The sequence below is a fragment of the Ischnura elegans genome, chromosome 4, assembly GCF_921293095.1.
Source record: "Ischnura elegans chromosome 4, ioIscEleg1.1, whole genome shotgun sequence".
Classification (NCBI taxonomy): domain Eukaryota; kingdom Metazoa; phylum Arthropoda; class Insecta; order Odonata; family Coenagrionidae; genus Ischnura; species Ischnura elegans.
In genome coordinates this window covers 115,524,877-115,544,122 of record NC_060249.1, presented here as the reverse complement: position 1 = coordinate 115,544,122, position 19,246 = coordinate 115,524,877, and the positions used below count along the sequence as shown (strand labels likewise).

General features: G+C 39.5%; 1 protein-coding gene across 1 annotated transcript in view; it reads right to left on the bottom strand.

Annotated features, from left to right (window-relative positions):
* Window positions 1-19,246, bottom strand: part of LOC124157932 (putative ferric-chelate reductase 1 homolog) — a 123,802-nt gene that overhangs the window by 58,974 nt on the left and 45,582 nt on the right. The window contains exon 2 of the mRNA XM_046533031.1: window positions 295-333. The gene's annotated coding sequence lies outside the window, so the exon portion shown is untranslated. The remainder of the gene's footprint in view (window positions 1-294; window positions 334-19,246) is intronic.

Sequence of the window (19,246 nt, the reverse complement as noted above, 5' to 3'; positions counted from 1 at the left end):
CATATAAAAACATCTGGAGATGAAATGCAAAATGAAATTTCAGAATGCTGTCTTCTAAATTTTTTATGAGGCATAAACAATATCATTTCAATGATTATAATAATATTTATAGGCTTTTAATACCTAAATTCGAGTTATTCTGCCTTCGGTTCCGGAAATAGATTGACATTAATGGAAATAAACAAGAGTTCAAAGACTAACAAAAAATTTAAAGTCTTACATACGACTATCAACGGCTAAACGACGGGGCTGGAATGATTTGTCCTTCGTCAGAAAAAGAAATACAGTACTTACTTTACTGACTCACAGATTCACGGAGGAACCTCGTTCTTCCTGCGAAAATGAAAAACAAATAGTTAGTCATTGCATAAGATGAAACCAAAGTCAATCAACTCATCTACACACAAAAATAAAGAAATAATGCTAGTTAATTGAAGAGCAAAAATGGTGCCATGTGAAATTAACCCGGTACACAAAAATTTGTTTTCAAGCTAGGAAAGGAAAGGTTCCACAGTCATTCATTGACACGATGCACATCATTAAATAATTGCGCATCCGCAAGTGACATCTGCCACTGCCTTTCTTTTATGCACTATTATGGAGGATTTCCATCATATTTCGCCTGAAACTATTGACTTTATTGTTTTCAAGTACGTCACACCATAACCAGCTCAGCATAACGAAAGCAATATGTCATTTTTTGAAAAGATAGGTTTGCCATCGTCAACTTAATCGCAATGATCAAATGGGATAAATTACATAAAATGACAGTTTCGTGAACCAGGACAAGGTCCGTGGTTCGATTCCCGGTTCAGGAGAATTAATTCTTATGTCAATTCATGTGAATTTTATTGCCATTCACGCGGCAGGATTGTAATACCGTAAAACTCTCTTATAACGAATTTCAAGGGACAATCGAACAATAATTCGTTATAAATAGGATTTCGTTAAATCCATAATAAAGGATTTCGTCCCATTCATTACTTTATTGCCGGTTAATATTCCGTAAATCGTCTAAATGTAAGTTACAGAATCGTAGCATTTAATCATCATTTCCAACAAACGGCCGTAAAGGGAAGGATTTGAAGATCAAGAGTAGAAAAAAGTGGCGATGACCAAACAAGAGAACAAGTGATGATACTGAGCGGTAATTTCTTTATCCCCAAGGAACCAAAGAATAGTTCGTAATATCGGGGATTTCGTATCATCCGAACTCGTTGCTTGCGGGGAAATTAACATTGGCGATAATACGAAAGCAATAAGGGACCGGGAACTCACCTCGTTAAAGGCGGGATTTCGTAACATGCGTGATCGTTTTAAGTTTAGTCGAGTTTTTACTGTATAACACGTTTTACTAATAACGTAAAGGAAACATTTCCAAGAGAAAACTCTCCTATAGCTCCCCAAACCGCATCGTTTATGTTCGACTTCGCTCGCTTTGAAAAGTAATGGTTTTCCAATGCTGTTCACCTGATATCGAGAATGCAATGTTCACCGAAAAAAAAAATTTTAATCACCCCTCCATAAGAACCTCCTGACGTATGCGTGACGAAGCGTAAAACCATACCTGTACCTCACTACACCCCAACCTCTCTACCCACTGTTCGTTCATATGAACATTCCCGCCTTATCCGCTCACCTACTTCCCAAGACAAAGCCAGCAAGCAGCCTCCTCCTCCGCACTCATTCTCTTCCTCAAGAGCGACCCTCAAGAGGAGCGTAGGGGAGGGGAAGAAAAAAAAGACGAGCGCAAGGCGAACTTTCACTTTCAAGCGGCCACGCACGCGCGAATAAATAACAAAAAAAAGGAACGCCCCCTCCCTTCAACTCCACTCTAAACAGATTCCATTCCGCGCATACCTTTCAGATGGGTGGGAGGGGAGAGGAGAAAATTGGGGAGGGGGAGCCTAAGAAGTACGTAGACAACAACAAGATGCCCTGCGGCGAACAAAAAGCATACAGGCAATGCACACAATAATGAAGAGAAACTAGAAAAATGATACAATCAACTGCGATGATGAGTCTTAAGTTCGTCGATAATTTAATTGTAGAGGGTTATACTTTCAATTTTTTTCCGAAGCTCCTGTGCTTCTGTGACAAATGTAGGTACGAGGTGTGTTCAGAAAATGACGGGCACTTGAGTTCATTACGAAAAAATATTTATTTATTCGTCCTCAATAATGTTGTCACCGTCAAAATGGTTCCCACTTGATATTCATCTGATTGGATATTAATTACAATATCATTCTTATTTTTTCACGTTTTCAATGGTTGTTGATGTGCTGAGGCGTTCGAAATCTTCAACGTCTTCACGATCAACTATGAAACGCCTATACCACTCTTAAATTCCTTTTTCTTACCCACAAAAGATTCGCCATAGACCTTTGTTAACATTTCACACACTTTTTTTTACACTTTATTTTGTGATCATTATTTCTCTTTGCAATCATTCTTTTGTCCATTTATTTCAACAAACGGAAACCGAAGAGGTCATAAAATCACTTCTACCTAGCGGCTGTCAAGTACAGGCAAAGTAAAACAACACAGCGGAAAATGATATTACACTCCAGGGACATGCATACCAACATCAAAAAATTTGACAATTTGACTCTCCAAAACAACGAAATTTTTAAATTTCTCTGTATTTTCTGAATGCACATCGTACTCCACCCGTTACACATTTTTCACGCCCAAGTTGATTTCAAAACGGCTGAAAATGAGAAAAACAACCTAAATTACTAAACTGGAAATAGAAAGGAAACTCGATCGCTATTAGTGTAAAGTGAACGGAAAACCAGAATGCTTAGACAACTATCTCCCGCTGAAATGTCGCAGTTTTCGAGTTTCCGGTCGGACCAGTTTTGAAGGACCGCCACCTAATCGCAGCCAACCAAGCTAAAACCGTAACAAGTTTCGTGGTCAACAGAGGATCAACACTTTCAACGAGATGTTTTTACGAATCAGCTGAACGAAACACAAAGAATGCTCTCTCCAGAGCATATAATTTGAAATGCAAGACGGATAAATAGAAGAGTTGCATTAAAATTAAAAAAAAATGGACAAACAAATTTTTAAAATGCATTAGAAATGAAATTATGGCTCTTACAAATAAGTATTGTAGTCACAACAGACGAGAGTAACCATTTTTTCCCCATTAACCATTTAATTTATGTAAGAGTCCTGCTGGAGAATAGATGGTGTTGGGCCTTACATAAACTGTTAAAGAGTAAAATCCTGTCAAAAACACAAAAGTAAAGTTCTATGAGAATACGATATTACCTTTAGAATTGAGTGGATCTGAGATCTGAACGCTAAGCAGGTCAGGAAAGAAGCTTTTAGTTTTCAAAAGCAAAATTCTACGTAAAGCAAAAAGGACTATTTTTGGCCCAGCGTGTGAACAAGCGCGGCTTTGTGATCTGTTTTCTTAAGCCGGGCGACGTGGAAGGTCGCCAGATACTTCGCAATTAGCAGAATGAAACAGCGAGAAGCAAGGCCCGCATTTATCTCAAGGGCGATATCTACATGCGTCGCAGTACGTATAAGCACTGCAAGTCAGGGAGTGGAATAAAAAAAAAAGCTGCTATGGATTCCAAACGAATGCGGTTTATTTATCCTTCAACAGGTTCACTGATCCACCGCCATCTTTAAAATTTTAGAAATTATGTTAATGTTTATTTTCATGACGCTCTTAAAAATGGTATTCTTTCGTTGACAACGAGCGTGGATAAATAAACGATATTGTTTATTAATTGTTTACAAGGCTACGGCTAACAAGTTACACCTTGCAAGGCTTTCGATGAATAATTTGATACTGAATTCTATCCAATACTGGCTTTCGGTAAAGAATGAGCTTAAAAAAAAACGTGAAATGCATCGCGCCGAATTATTTCGTAAAAAAATTGTTCACAAACACTCAATAAATGGGTTCAACATAAGCGACTGGTATGTATGCATAAAAATTCTTTCAAATCATAATCAGGGAAACGATCTTGAGGTGTTTCTTTTAACGTAAACATACAGCCATACACAAATACTGATCAAAATATAAGACCACAATGTTTTCATGAATTGAGGTGAAATGACCCAGTCAGAAAAAAATCATTTTCCCAACATTATTACACAAATTAACAATAATTTCTTGTAGGCTTGAATACTATCGAATTTACTACTATGGCGTGTGCCGACGTAAAATTACCGTCCGCAAAAGAGGAAATGAAGCTGATGACTTTGAAGTGGAACCAGCGCGTATATGGATTGCGTTTCAAATTTACGAGGGAAATTTTACCAATTAACGATCGAATAAAACCTGTTCTTTTAAGCAATAAATGACAGAAAGTAGTTTTAAGTTTAAATTGAACAGTGTTTATTCCGTACAACCGGTTCCACCTTTTTCAGGGCGTCAACCAGAGCCACGAATATTTTACGAGTTAAAATTTTTATTACGTGTTTCTTCATAAAAATGTAGCTGAACTTCCAGCAAATCAAGTGTTCGGAATTTCATTTTAGTTTATTTTTAGATAACTTTTGAATTTGAATTTCAAATAAAAATATTGACGTGGTTCATCTACATATACGAGGTACCGTGCAAAGCCACCACATGGATGTGTGGCACGGGTTGATTCCACTCCAGACATGCAGCACTACGTCGGCGCTTAGTTTTTAAAAAATGATCCGATCTAAGAATTCGTGGTCTCGAAATGCGATTTGGTGAGAAAAAAATTATGAAAATTTTTCAGGTTCGTGCGGCGTCAGATAGCCGTGCCTGAGGCGCTTAAAGGCGCCTATATGGCCTGCATTTTCTGAAAGCCTGGGAATTTCTTATACTTTTTGCTCACCAATTTTGAGACCACGAATTCTAGAATCGGATTATTAAAAAAAAAATAAATAAGCGTCGGCCTAATGCAGCACTCATCTTAGCCCTAATCATAAACGAGCTCGTTTTCCAGACGCTGACCAACCACTCAGGACAGTGACACGCGGTCAGATCAAAAACTACTACTTTATAAATCAATTAGTTACGCCATTTTAGTAACCTAAATTGATTTCTGCAACTAATAGTGGAAGATGAATGCTGTAGACTTAGCAGTTTACCCTAGATTGAGTTAAAAATTCATGAAGTTGACAAAACGGCTAATTTTACGATTCGCGGGGTCATTTAATGCACCGTAGTGTCTACATTTTCGACTTTGTCATAAAAAAAATAATAAATAAGAATTTAAAATAAAATTATCTTTATAATGACGTATTTTTAATTATTATAGCACGCACTGAAGCCCAGATATAAAATCGCAAAGTAGAACGGCACATAATTTTGACGCCAATATGAGTGTAGTGCCAAGTATTAGATTGGGAGAGTGCTAAGGACACGAACATGCTACCATGCAAATAAAACTACTAGGTAGTAATTGAAAATCGAAGAGTTAGTGCAATAAGAGATTAATGCGGGAGTTATAATATGCCAAAAAGTTGATGCAGATAGTTAGTATATATTAATATAATAAGTTATTAGTTGCACATTCAGAGCCTTATTCACCTGGTGCGAGTCAAGCCAACCGATAGCTGAACTACCGCAAGTATTATGTTTCCGTCATTGTACGCGGAAAAAACGACGTCTTAAACCCATCACTTCTGCGGTTTATTTCACTAATCTAGTCATTACGATCACTACAATAATAATTAGGCTCTCTCAAAATATCTTGAACATCAGGCAAAAATTATTCTGATTTTAAGGATTCGCAGCGATTATTACATTCCATTTTTCGTGTGTACGTCTGCGAACTTAATATTTAACTCGACGTTTCGTTTCTCCTGCTGGGAACGTCTTCAGGAGACTGAAGATGTAAACATTTTTCTCGATGAAGATGTAATTTTTTTTGATGGACCACTTTTCCAACGGTACGAGAGAAAAAAAATATTTAAACATCTTCAGTCTCCTGACGACGTTCCCAGCGGGAGGAACGAAACGTCGAGTTTAAATATTAAGCACGCAGACATACACCCGAAAAAATGGAATGTAATAGTGCAAAAAGCATTCTATTTAAAACTCCTTACAGTCCAAAGGTGCAATGGAAAATGTGGAGAGAGACACCGGATTTCTCCCCTACGCACGAAAAGAGCTTTCTACCTACTAGTCTATCTTCACCGAGTTCGCATCCACGAAGGGAAATAAACGCGGCACCCTTAAGGGAATGGGATTCCACAAACCCGTCTGCTGCCTCAACCGATTCCAAATCGAAAGCATTTACACACACTGTCTCTCTCCCCTCTTCCGCCCGCGTCGAAGCCATTAAGGAATGCTTATTGCTTTATCGACTGCTAGGCGACCGACGACGATCGTAAAGCGTGCGCATACAGATAAATATAAACGGCGAGTTCCCTTCCGCTATTTCCAGAGTTCACGCACCCGCGCGGTGAAAGAGAAAACGCCACAGGAACGCGCGAGAGTGAGTGTTATGAGCACATGACAGTGATCATGGTTTTCTCGGGTTTTCCGTCGGTTGAGAGTGACCATTTTTTTTCCTACGATTCGAGGTCAAGGAATGATGCTGGTACCGTGGCAATAACCTGTATTTATAATTGTAAGGCAGTTGCGATCTCTTGCAATTGGTTGGCGCTGATTTTCGTCCTTCAATGACTACAGTTTTCACCACCGGCCCCCAAGTAAAACTAGTTTCGCAGACGATTAAGACTAAAGATTGTGTTTGCTAACGTGTTCATTATCAAACTAATTTTCATTAAATCGATAATTATTTTATCCCCTGGAAGAAGTAAATAAAGTTGATACAATCTCTTTTAAATAAATAAAATATCGTAGCACTTTTCCACAAAATTGTGGAAAAGCATAAGAAAGGAATTGTTGTATAAAAAATTAAAATAATTTTGTGAAGAATAAAAAGTTGATACAATCTTTTTTAAATAAATAAAAGATCGTAGCACTTTTCCAACAATAAATTCCACAAAAAAATTGTGGAAAAGTGCTACGATATTTTATTTATTTACATATGTCTAACTTCCACCAATTGAAGCCTGAATCTGTCGAACTTATTTGATACAATCTATTTATAAGTAAATTGTTTGCTATTATTTCCCACAAAAATGTTGAAGTAGGGGGTTTTAATGCTGCCCTTACACTTGGCTACTACATAGTCACATGGGTGCGAGGCTATGAACGCCGCTACGATGCAGGCTGCTTGCTGCCAAGCATAGCGGTAGCGTAGAGTACCCTGCCAGCAGGTAGCGCTTGGCTTAAATAAGAATTATTAATACCCCATCAAACGAAGAAACTTTCCAACCATAAGCAATTTTAACAGGTGATTATTAAGAGCAATTGTTTGTAAAAAAATAAAAGCAATTTAAGCATACAAATTTAAGTATCCATACCATAAGCATCCACCCAAATAAGCATATCAAATTGGGTGTGATTGCGCAATCTCATTGTTGATACTAGCTCAAAGCTCTCGTTTAATTAAGACCAAAGCTTAATTTTTTTAGACAACGCACATTTTTGTCCATCTTCAGTTAATTATTGTCCTTAAAAATCAAGAGTATTAAATAAAATCTCGAAAAGGCTGGTCACCCAAGATAAACCGTTTTAATGGTAACTGCTTTAAGTGCATCCAAAAATAATGTTTGCGTTGCCATAGCTAGTTGCGTAGCTCAGTAACTAAGTAGTGCGACCCCACGCTTATGACAAAAATATTCTTGAAATTATCTCCCCTAGCACCGCCTTGCAGATTCCGCCTGAAGAACCCTGTATATTATCTCTGAGGGATGCTTATTGCTTAGTCGAATGCTAGAATACCAACGACGACCGTTAATGTTCCCACAGGTATCGGCATGGCACGATATTAGGCAAGCTACCGGGTCATCTCAAACGAACATAACATTCCATTCCAGTCCCGTTCCATGCGTTTAGAAAACCCACCAGTCACGATTTAGTTCGCAAAACGGCTGGTGGCGTTGGCTAATCACGACCCCACTCAAACCTCCGTGATACAGCAACGTGGGGCCATGAACAACCTGTATGGGCGAGGGAGAAAAAGGCCCCTTCCTCACTATAGACGGTACGACTAACACAGAATCTAAAGTCCCCCCTATTATCGCCCCGCTGCGGGGCAAAACTGAAAGTGAAGAGAAAAATCTATCGCCCGAGCCAGCGAGTGTGTGAGTGTGTAATTTCTTTTTTTTTCTCAAACTCCCCTTTCAAAACGCGTCGCGTTACCCAACGCAGATTTTTAGCCGCAGCTGAAATTAATTTTTTTTTTTAAACCTCGAAGGAATCCGTCGTCTCTCGCGGTGTATTCGGCTTTCTAGAATGCGATTGTGCTGCTGTCGAACGCTCTGCATGCCTAAGGCGGGAGTGGCAGGTTGTGAAGGACCAATAAATATCCCCATGCGGCCTTTCCACCTGTGCGGCGAGGTCCCATTAGGCGGGATACCACGGGCACGGGGTCCGACCCAAAAAGAAATATCCGCAAACACGCAACTACGTACAATAGATGACGACAACATCTCCACAAGAAAAGCCTTCAATAACCACGACCAAGGGGTCTGAATGGAGGAGGCCCAATAGGGTGGTTGCTTATTTTTTTTTACTGCCTAAATCGAAAGATTATTACTCCTGGAGTGCATATTTCACGCTCTTAGATTTTAAAGTGAAGACATCTATTTTTCGCGATATAATGAAAAGAGAAAATTTTCAAGCGCGTGAAAACGCGTCGGCTAAGTATGAATGCTGGAAAAAGCCCGTGTGACGTCTGGCTGCAGACGCGTAAAGCCACCTGGGTGCGAGGCTATGAACGCCGCTACGATGCAGGCTGCTTGCTGCCAAGCATACATCTACATCTACATAATACCCCGCAAGCCGCCTAAAAGGCGTGTGGCAGGGGGTGTTAGGACACCAGCCGTTTACAGCTATTAAAAAAAAAAAAAAAGAAGAAGTGCTCTAACGAGGTTGGGACAAGCGTTTATTAAAGTCCTTTATTGTTCGGGGGAAAAACGAATTCTTATATCTATCCGTTCGGCTAAAAATCTCTCTTAATTTATCGCTTCTGTCGGACCTGGAAATATAGTGTGGCTCTAAGATTATGTTCTCTGTGTCGCTCTTAAATATATCCATTCTCAATTGCTCAAGCAATCTAAGCCTAGCGCGCAGCCTCCGAGTCTCCAACGGCTCCCAGCCTAATTCGCTTAACATCTGGGTAACACTGTCTGTACGCCCGTAGCGGTTTTTGACGAAACGCGCAGCCTTCCTTTGTATCTTATTCAGCTCGCGGATTAAGTCTTTCTGCACTGGATAGCGGTAGCGTAGAGTACCCTGCCAGCAGGTAGCGCTTGGCTTAATTAAGAATTATTAATACCCCATCAAAAGAAGAAACTTTCCAACCATAAGCAATTTTAACAGGTGATTATTAAGAGACGTTTCCCTGAGCTCTGTGTCACATGCATGCATTGGTGATCTCAGACGATGTAAAACTCCCATCTATTCGTACAGAATCTAGGTCCCTGTGACGTCGCGTGTAATGGCATCGTATGGGCGCCAATCTGGCCTTTTTCAAATGAGGTTAAAATTGACCATTGCCATTCGTCTAAAGCGGTAATTCTAAAACCAAATAATTTGTATATTATGAATACACTAATGGTGGGGAACGAATCGCAATCAATGCCTTCCGTATTCTTTGATGAAGGAAACTATCCTATTCCATCGCATAGAAGGCTCACTTCAGTTGCCACTAAGGGTCGTATTTTAATCAGTTTTCAAAAATGTCCGCGATGCGGTGATGAGTGCAATGAGATGCACGTTTTTTTCCCAATATTTTGAAATATAATGTTTGCGATAGCGAGAAATACCATTCGAAAGTTATAAATTTCACTGAAGTAATAAATTTGATAGGTCACTTCAACTTGTATATACATTTCGGTTAAAACCTTAAATTATACCTTACTTTCCCGTGAAACTGGGATCACTTTGCCCGTCAGCGACGCGAGTGGCGACTTTTGTAAACCTATTTAAAAGCACGGTGGTCGACAACACTTTTAGAGGCCGACTTGAGGATCCTCTTTTGTAATATTCGTGATCACGACTTTGGGCGTGATCGAGTAGAATTCATATCATTACATGAAAATATAATTTTACATACATCTACCAACCTTTATCTACATCCGCTGGATTTACTATAAGAATAATATACAACAATGATGAATTTCGCCATGAAAAAATATTTGGATTGGCCGAGATTCCAACCCAGATCTACCAATTACCATTCAGGGTATTATGTAGATGATGGTGTCATTGGATAGCGCGCCTGACCTGCAATTGGGAGTTCCGGATTCGAATCCCGGCTGAGCCAAATATTTTTCCACGGCGAATTTCATCGTTGGTGTCATTAAAAGTTTTTACTCATGCGCGTGACTGCGTACAACGTCACTCGTTTAATGCAGCACTATAAGAATGACTAACGGTTGCCTGGGTATCCATACAAAGGCAAAACGCAGGCAACGTTAAGTAATTATGCGTAATATATTTACGACCGTTCTGTTGGCATGAGTGTATTGGCTCGCATGTCTCTCTTTAGTCACCCCCTGCCAAACACTATATAGGGGGCTCGCAGGGACTTATGTAGAAGTAGATTACGTTGATGCATGGTAATCTTTTGTGACTCAGCGGTGATTGACGTAGGAGTGAACGTGTTAAGAAGCAAAAGAATGTTGAAGGACACATTGATTTTTTATCTCAATATGATAAAAATTGTGACGCATATTTTTACTTGTAAGGTTCATGAATTGTTCACATTTTCTATTGTTTTAAACAGAATTTAAAAGAAAAATCCATTCATTAGTTAATTTAATAGTCTTCGTGAGAAAAGAAAGGAATGCCCAAAAGAAAGTATTAGCTTTTTCATGAAACGTTTATACGAGCGATTATCCTTGATTCGCCGAACAGCAGCAATTCTCTTCCTCTTTTTAAGTTGCGCCCTCTTCGGCTGAGAAAGGCATTTAAGCGTCTCCTCCCCTCCCAATTTCCCCTACTTCCTCCCCCACTCTTCCGGCTCTAAACAATCGCAGGCACCTGCTCTGATGACTCACTGCACACCGAGACGAGCGGCTCCCGTAACTCATTTGTTTTATCACCGCCAAGTCACCTACCATTACCCCCACTTCGGTAGCTCGCGAGCAAAAACACAAGGTTCGTTATGACGTATATCGAGTATACCTCTTATGGTTTAATCTTCTGGGGTAGTGCATACATGAACACATCCAAGTGTGCAATCGTTTTGCAAAAAACATAATAATTCGGGTAATATTGTCCAAAAATTCTTATGAACTCTCATTTCCGTTCTTTGTGCCCCTAAAATTATTGCCACTAAAGCATTTGTATTTATTCAAAGTCCGAAAATTGTTTTATGCCAGAAGTGGCAATATGCCGAGTGGATGTGATAAATATAATTTAAGGAGTGAGTCATTTATATTAAAAAAAAGAACCAAGGTTAGCATTATATAAACGTTGTTTTCTTTATATGGGGCATAAATTATATCATGCACTGCCCGCTAAAATTAAAAAAATTAAATCGTCAAATAAAATGTTAAGACTTGCCAAAGACTGGATTTTCTCACAAGAAATAATTGAACATCAACTTTGATGTAATTTCTTTAAAACACTCATGTATAATTTACTGAATTATTATTTGCTTTTATTGGCAAACATATTTTTAAATATAATGGTGGCTCAATTCTGGATCTATGACCATGGAGACCACCTAAAGCTCCTCCTCTTTGCTATCCAGTTATTCAGCTTAAAAACAAAATGTAAGAGTAAATAAAATAATAATTATTATTGTTACTATCCCCGTGCATAGGGACTACTTAAAGGAGGCCTCATCCCATCCCATACAAGGTTGATTTCTGACGCCACTTCCTTCGCACTTTGATCTGTTTTCAAAAATGCGGCGATGAGTGGAAAGTGATCTAATAAAAAAAATATATTATGCGGCATACTAATTCCAATTGCGAGGGATAGCAATGAAAAGTTATGAATCTGATAAATCACATTACCAGGAGTATGAATTTTTTTATCAGCTTCTTCCTCCGCAGAATTCGGATCGCTTTGCCCGACAGAGACGCGAGTGGCGACTTCTGTTAACTCATTTCAATGCGCGGAGGTTGACAATACATCAGGCCAACTTCAGGATCCACTTTCGTATTGTTCCCGCTCCCGTGGTAGAGAAACTGAAGGTGCGCAGTGCTGCCTTCGCTTGTCTTCAGAAAATCGGCGTAAACAAAGGCGACCGAGCGACAAGCCGCTTCGTCGCCTCGCGACGGACGCAAACAACCAAAAGGCGGAGAACCGCCTTCCAACGTCACCCAAACGGTAGATAGTGAAAGAGATAGGAAAGAGTCAAGGAACGAACAGTACGAAGAAAATAGATTTTTTCATTTGGCGATAATAATAGCCCAACGGGCCGAGAGAGCTGTTCCATTTTTCCACACCACCTCAGTGGAGGCGAAGGGAAATACCGACCATTTTTTTTTTAAGAGTTCTCGGAAAATATCCATTCACCATTGTGATTCTGCAAAATAGTTCTGCGAAAGCACAATCACCCTTGCCAGACACTGCTTCCAATTTTGACACACACACTCAACCTCTGCCAAGCACCCATGAGGTGCCTTGCAGGATATTATGCAGATGTAAGCCAATATCGGTGTTCCGGTGTTTCTTTATCCATAACTTCAACGACGTATGATCTCTAATTTCCGGCAGGAAGCAGATGTACACACTAAGCAATTATGCAATAAGTTTAAGTAACCAATCCAAAAATTATTTTGATAATTCGTAGTGACATTAAAAGTGGGCATCACTAACTTATACATCTTGATATTTTTCATTGAGGACTGCAGAACATCTGAGAAACTACACTGAAAGGGATACGAAAAGTCAATTTCCTCGAAATATTTAATTAGTTATTCGCTTACAACGGATAATGGATGACTAATCATGCATCAGTTACTAATACATGAATTCTTTGTAGCATAATAACATAAATGAAATTATCTATATATTCAAATATTGGAAATCCAACGAGAATAACATATTTGAAATACCCTTACAAGAAGGCCGAACAAATAAATAAGTGCTACTCCAAATACGCCAGTTACGATAGTAACCAAACACAAACATTTTCTACTACCACATATCGATTTTCTCAGCCCCGAACACATACGAGACAGTATATCCAACTTTTATTGTCACTAGAAATTCTTCTGCCCAGAAACAATAACCACAAGGGTGACCGAACTTCTTACACCAGCCTCAATGATTGAGGACCGTTATCCCATGGCTGCGAATACCGTGCGAAATCCCTTACCTATCCTTTCGGCAAAATATCTCTCTTAAGTTATCGCTACTGTCGCACATGGAAATTTAGTGCGGTTCTAATATTATGTTCTCTGTGCCGCTCTTTAAGATATTCATTCTCAATTGCTCAAGCAATCTAAGCATAGCGCGTAGCCTCTATTGGAGTCTTTAAAGGCTCCCAGCCTAATTCTTTTAACATCTGTGTCATAGGCGGATTTATGGGGGGGAGGGGGGGGGGGGAGGAAGGGAGGCACGTGCCCCCTAGACTCTTAGAAAAATAGACAAATTTTTTTACACTGTTATCATTACGCCCGCGTTGTTTTGTTTTATTACGGAGCCTCAATCATTTGATTTCATATTAATAACTTTCATGTTCAAATAATGAGAATATATCGTACAGTAATTGTTGTTGTTGATTCTTGTTTATAATCTCAAGTATGAGAAGATCGTTTGCCTGTCAGACCCTTGTACCCCCCCCCCAGAAGAAATCCTGGATCCGCCCCTGATCTGTGAAACAATTTCTGTGCACTTGTAGCAGTTTTTTACGCATCGTGCAGCTTTCCTTTGTATTTTATTAAGTTCACGGATAACGTTTAACGGATTGCTCGAGATAGTGACGCGGCTGTGCTTACGAACCACACGCAACAATGCGTTTCACGCAATCTGACGTCACTCCATGGTTACCCGATGAGGATAATTTCGATCGGTTGCAGAAGAACCGTTTTTCCCAATCCCAAAGGGCAGGAGGAGCCACTGCCCCACGCATGGCCATATCGGATCCTTCGGCGGTTCGATCAATCGAAAACTACGGCGGCGTGGGAAAGGAGGGTTTAAACGTCGATGGCAGGTGTCTACTCGCTTCTTTAGATGTTAGATCAATACATGACGACCGATGGGATTTCTCAGGCCAATTGATCACGGATGTAAATAGGACAACCGGTTGTCTTCTACTAATAGATGGTCAAAAGAGCGGATCGATGATTCTGTCGATAGCCGAAAAAAAAGGACCGCTCCACCAATAGTTATTTTTCCATAGGAAGAGCGATTCGGATCAGCCAAGAGTTCCTTACACCCACGATGATTTTGCCAGGGAAGTCTACCGGTAAGAAAATACTTAACTATTCATTAGTGATGGGTCGGTTCGATTCCTCGATTCTTCGATTCCTCGATTCTCGGCCAAGAACCGGAATCGAAAACGAGTACTTGCCAAGGCGAAAAATCGATTCCGATTCCAGTAGTACTTCAAACAACAAAATAAACGACCGCGTTTCCAACAGTCATTTGAATTTTCGCGCCACGTAATCGTAATAACAAAACACATATCTTCTTGGGATGTGCGAGTACTCAAAAATTCAAGTCGATCGAGTAGTTGGTACTCGACTCGAGCGTTTCGAGTCGCATTACGAATGTCGAGTCGAGTAGTTAAGTTTACAGTGCTTTCGAGGCTAGTAGGTCCAGCAATCTGCCGACAGGAAGCGCTATCATGAAACTCATGTAATAATGCAGTTTTTAAAGCCGATAAGTCATTCTAATGCCTTGGCCTGGTAGTTTCAGCTTGCCGAATACACTATATAGTTGTCGACGTGGGCGCCGAATACCTTTACGCCAGCCGCAGCGGCCGATCGTCTTCCTACCCGGCGCACACTGGTCTGAAATCGGAAAAAGCTGGAATAAAGTCCAAAATGACCTTTTTGGGGATAGAGACTTGAAACTCAGCGTAAATACTCATAAATCATTACCAAATATTGCTTTATATGCCATTTCACATAAATACGAACCTTTAGTGAGATACAGAGGCCCAAGCATGACCAATTTTTCAATGCCACGCGAGATATCGTTTTTCCTCAAAAAATCTTTGAATTTATCCAAGCGGTTTTGCGTTGGTGTGAGTTTTATGGAATATAAAACGCAATATTCCTTTGATCTGGTGCTTTGCCTATACTTTCAATGACTTTCGAAGATTTTGGCTCTCATCTGTCGGGTTTTACAACGCAAAATGGCCGACCCGTTTTTCACGTGAAATTTGACATAAAGTAGACATTATCTTTCGTTTACGAAAAATATAACTCGGAAAATTTGAACCACAATATAAAGTAGAGATTTCTAAAGAGTACTAATAAGAAATCTTGAAAAAAAAGTTTGCGACGAAGGAAATAAGAGCGATTTTTCAATCGCGCGTCAAGGCTGAGCTACACGTTGCGGAACTTTAAGGCTCGGTAACTGAGGCCGATTTTTCAAGTTTTTTAAAACATTAGTCTTGAAAATCGTCATTTAAAGCATAGATAATCGTCTTTATAGACTTAAAACACTAAACTGAGGATGTTAAAAAGGATTATATATAGATCGACTTGACCATTTAGCGCATTACTCGAGTGAAAATACTAAGGATTGGGTTTTTTTGGAACCATCCCACGCATAAGAAATATGCCTCGGGTATTGAAGAAAAGTGAAGAGATTAAGTCTGCATGCTTAAGATAGAGAAAAAAGAACTATTTCCGTGAAAGGCAACAACCGATACCCTTTTTCCCTTTCCACCTTCGCCGAGGTGAGTCGCGCGGTAGGGGGAGTTTTCACACCACAAGCACAGTCTAAACATATGTACATATCATACAAGGCTCTATTAGCCTTTTTTATTACTGCGACCGTCCGATGTGATATTCATTTGTAGCGTTTAGTTTCTTTCTTGAACTTAAAAAAAGCAAGAGATTTTAAGGTTGATTAAATGACGTGAGAAGTATAGCATTTTTTTTGGCTCTACAAAACTAAAGTTTAGTTCTATATAGTTGTTCGCTTCGACCACTTGAATTCCATGAAGATTCAAGATCCAAAAAATTGTTGATATAATTTTTAATAAAAATTCCAAAGTCTCCGAAATCTTGCAATTTTGGTGGGAAAGTACTTGCCCAATAACACACATGTGTAGCAAAAGGCAATTTTCAGGCAGGCAGTAATACTGTAACATGGAGACGTCAAAACCTGCTGGCTGAGCATGTAGAATAATTGGTTTTTCTGCTTGAGAATTTGAAAGGGCCAAATATTACATGATTCATATACGTAGTATGTAATCTTTATTACAGCTATGAAAATTTCTGTACTCAGGTATGCTCTGTTTTGAAATTAAGCTATTATATTTTAATTACATAGTGATTATTTGAAAGATGCTTTTGTCAACTGACTCTTTCACGGAGTAATATTTTTTAAAGTGGTTTTCTTGTTGCCTGGAATTAAGTGATATTTTTCTTGGAGCCTATGGCATCAGAATCGATGGAATCGGTATCGGTAGAATCGGAATCGAAATGTCAGAATCGGAATCGGGATCGGAATCGATAAAATTTTGGAATCGACCCATCACTACTATTCATATTAAGTCTCAAAATTCAGCGGAGATGTTTACGGGATATGTAACGAATGAGTCCATCTTTGTAGACAACAATTTCGCCGGCATTGCAGTTGGCCTCTTCAAATCGATGTAGTGTAGAGACGTGGTATAGACCGTCAATCATACACTTCCTGAAATCGCATTAGTATTGACAATCTGAGATAATAAGCTTTCAACAGGTGAAATGTGTACATAGAAACATTTTTCCTTTCATACGAAATTATATTTGGATTATTTCACGACTTTAAAATGAATACACAAACGGTGTCCAATTTCACAATGTTCTCTTGGAGCAAATGGCAAATAAATTTTAGTGGGGAATACCAAATGTCTAAACTGGGTAACAGATGTCTACTGCGGATGCCATGCCATGCGAATTTATGTCATTTAAAACCACTCAGAACGTCCTTCCAATGCAAATAAGTAACTTGAATGCGCTGGAAACCTCTTAATTGCCGCGAAAATACATTTGGGAAGTAGATGACGCCATCGGACACATGATCACCCGTTAATGCGCGCGACAGCCATACTCGCGATATTACTGAGACAGAGATTGCACGATGACGATGCATCGCGTCACTTTGAATACCAATCGACTTGAATCGAAACGATCATTTTTCGCGTCGTGCGATGGATAAGGATCGATTAATAAGGGCGAGGTTAACATGAGGAAGAGTTGGCAAATGACATCATCATCAACGGCCCGACAGACAATTGAATGACGGCAACAATGCAAGAATGATGCATTGCAAAATTCTCAGACCTAATGATTGACCGCCATTACGTGGAATAAACTATTGTAAAAGGAATAAAGGCCCTCATTAATATTGAGAAGCATTTCAACGACTATTCTAATGGAATACCATTTTAATCCACTCTCCAAACCGTCACGAGAGTTATGGACGGTCGAAAATCGCTGTTCTCATACAGCTTTTTATTTATAAGAGGAGGTATGAAAGGTTAAAATCACGAGGGGCAGGGTATGGTATACTGCATATGATTTTCCTTCACTGGTTTAAGTGCTACAACCTTCGGTAAAAGGGTAGTTTCCTTCATCAAGAAAACTAAAGGCAGTCATTGCGATTCGTTACCCACCATTAGTGTATTCATAATATACAAATTATTTGGTTTTAGAAATACCAGTTTAGACGAATGGCAGTGGTCAATTTTAGCCGCATTTGAAAAAGGTCAGATGGGCGCCCTTGCGATGCCACTCCACGTGACGTTACAGGGACCTAGTTTCTATACGAGTAGATAGGAGTTTTACATCGTCTGAGGTTACCAATGCATGCATGAGGCACAGAGCTCAGGGAAACATGTCTTAATAATCACCTATTAAAACTGGATAAGGTCGGAAAGTTTTCTTCGTTTGATAAGGTATTAATAATCCTTATTTAAGCCAAGCGCTGCCAGCTAGCAGGATACTCTGCTACCTGCTAGCATCCTGCGTCGCATCAGCGATCAAAGCCTCGCCCCAAGGTCACCTCCATTGCGACAGCGGGAAGCAGAACGACGTCACGGGAAGTTTTTTTCCCGGCATTCATACTTACCCGTCGCGTTTTCGCGCGCTTGAAAATTTTCACTTTTCATTTAATCGCGAAAAATAGATATCGTCATTTAAAAATCTAAAAGCTTGAAATACGTACTCCAGGAGTAATAATCTTTCTATTTAGGCAATAAAAAAATAATAGGAAACCACCCTATTCTGTTGACTTGACACAGGATACTGGGTATTATGGTTCCTCATTGTACACGGTATTAACGACATCTTAAATGCTTCCATCAGGTTACGACACAGAATGTTTAATCAAACTAAATCTTGCGATTAGGGACGGATGAGATACTTGATCTGCCTTTTACCAAGCTCACTGAAAAAGATTAACAGCAGCACAAGAAATTCAAGCTAAATGGAGATAAGTTTGGAGGCTTTTTTTTAATTACGGACGTCAAAAGTGAGGTAAGGTTAACCGCATCCTGCCACGCCAAGTTCCCGACGAGATGGCGATAAAAATCACGTCCGCTGTTGCGGCGAACGAACAGCCGAGGTTTGACGACACCTTAATTCAGAAGAAACAGGCAAAAAGACGTCGCTATGCACCGACGAAAGTAAGAAAAAGTAATCTAAACAGCTGCGTATTTAACTCGTAATGAAACGTAGAAGATAAGTATATAAGTGTCAATATGTTTCACTGTAGCGTTATCGTCGTCGTCAAATATAAACTGTCGTCAAGGTTAATTGTCACAAAATTTCTATCATTCATAACCAGGCTAAAAAATTTAATTGGGGAGAGAGAAGTTTAGCAATTTTTGGTTTATGAAGTTCAGGGCTTCACCAATTATTACCAGCGTATCGTACGCATGCAGACAAGGAAGGAATGGTTTCTTTATTTAGTATCGCTCGACCTGCTGGCTCCGATTTCCCTAGAAAAAAAATTTATTGCAACTGTGGCACTAGAAAATTCAACAGATAATTACGTTTGAAAAGGTTGATCGATGCAAGCCAACTGGAGTATCAA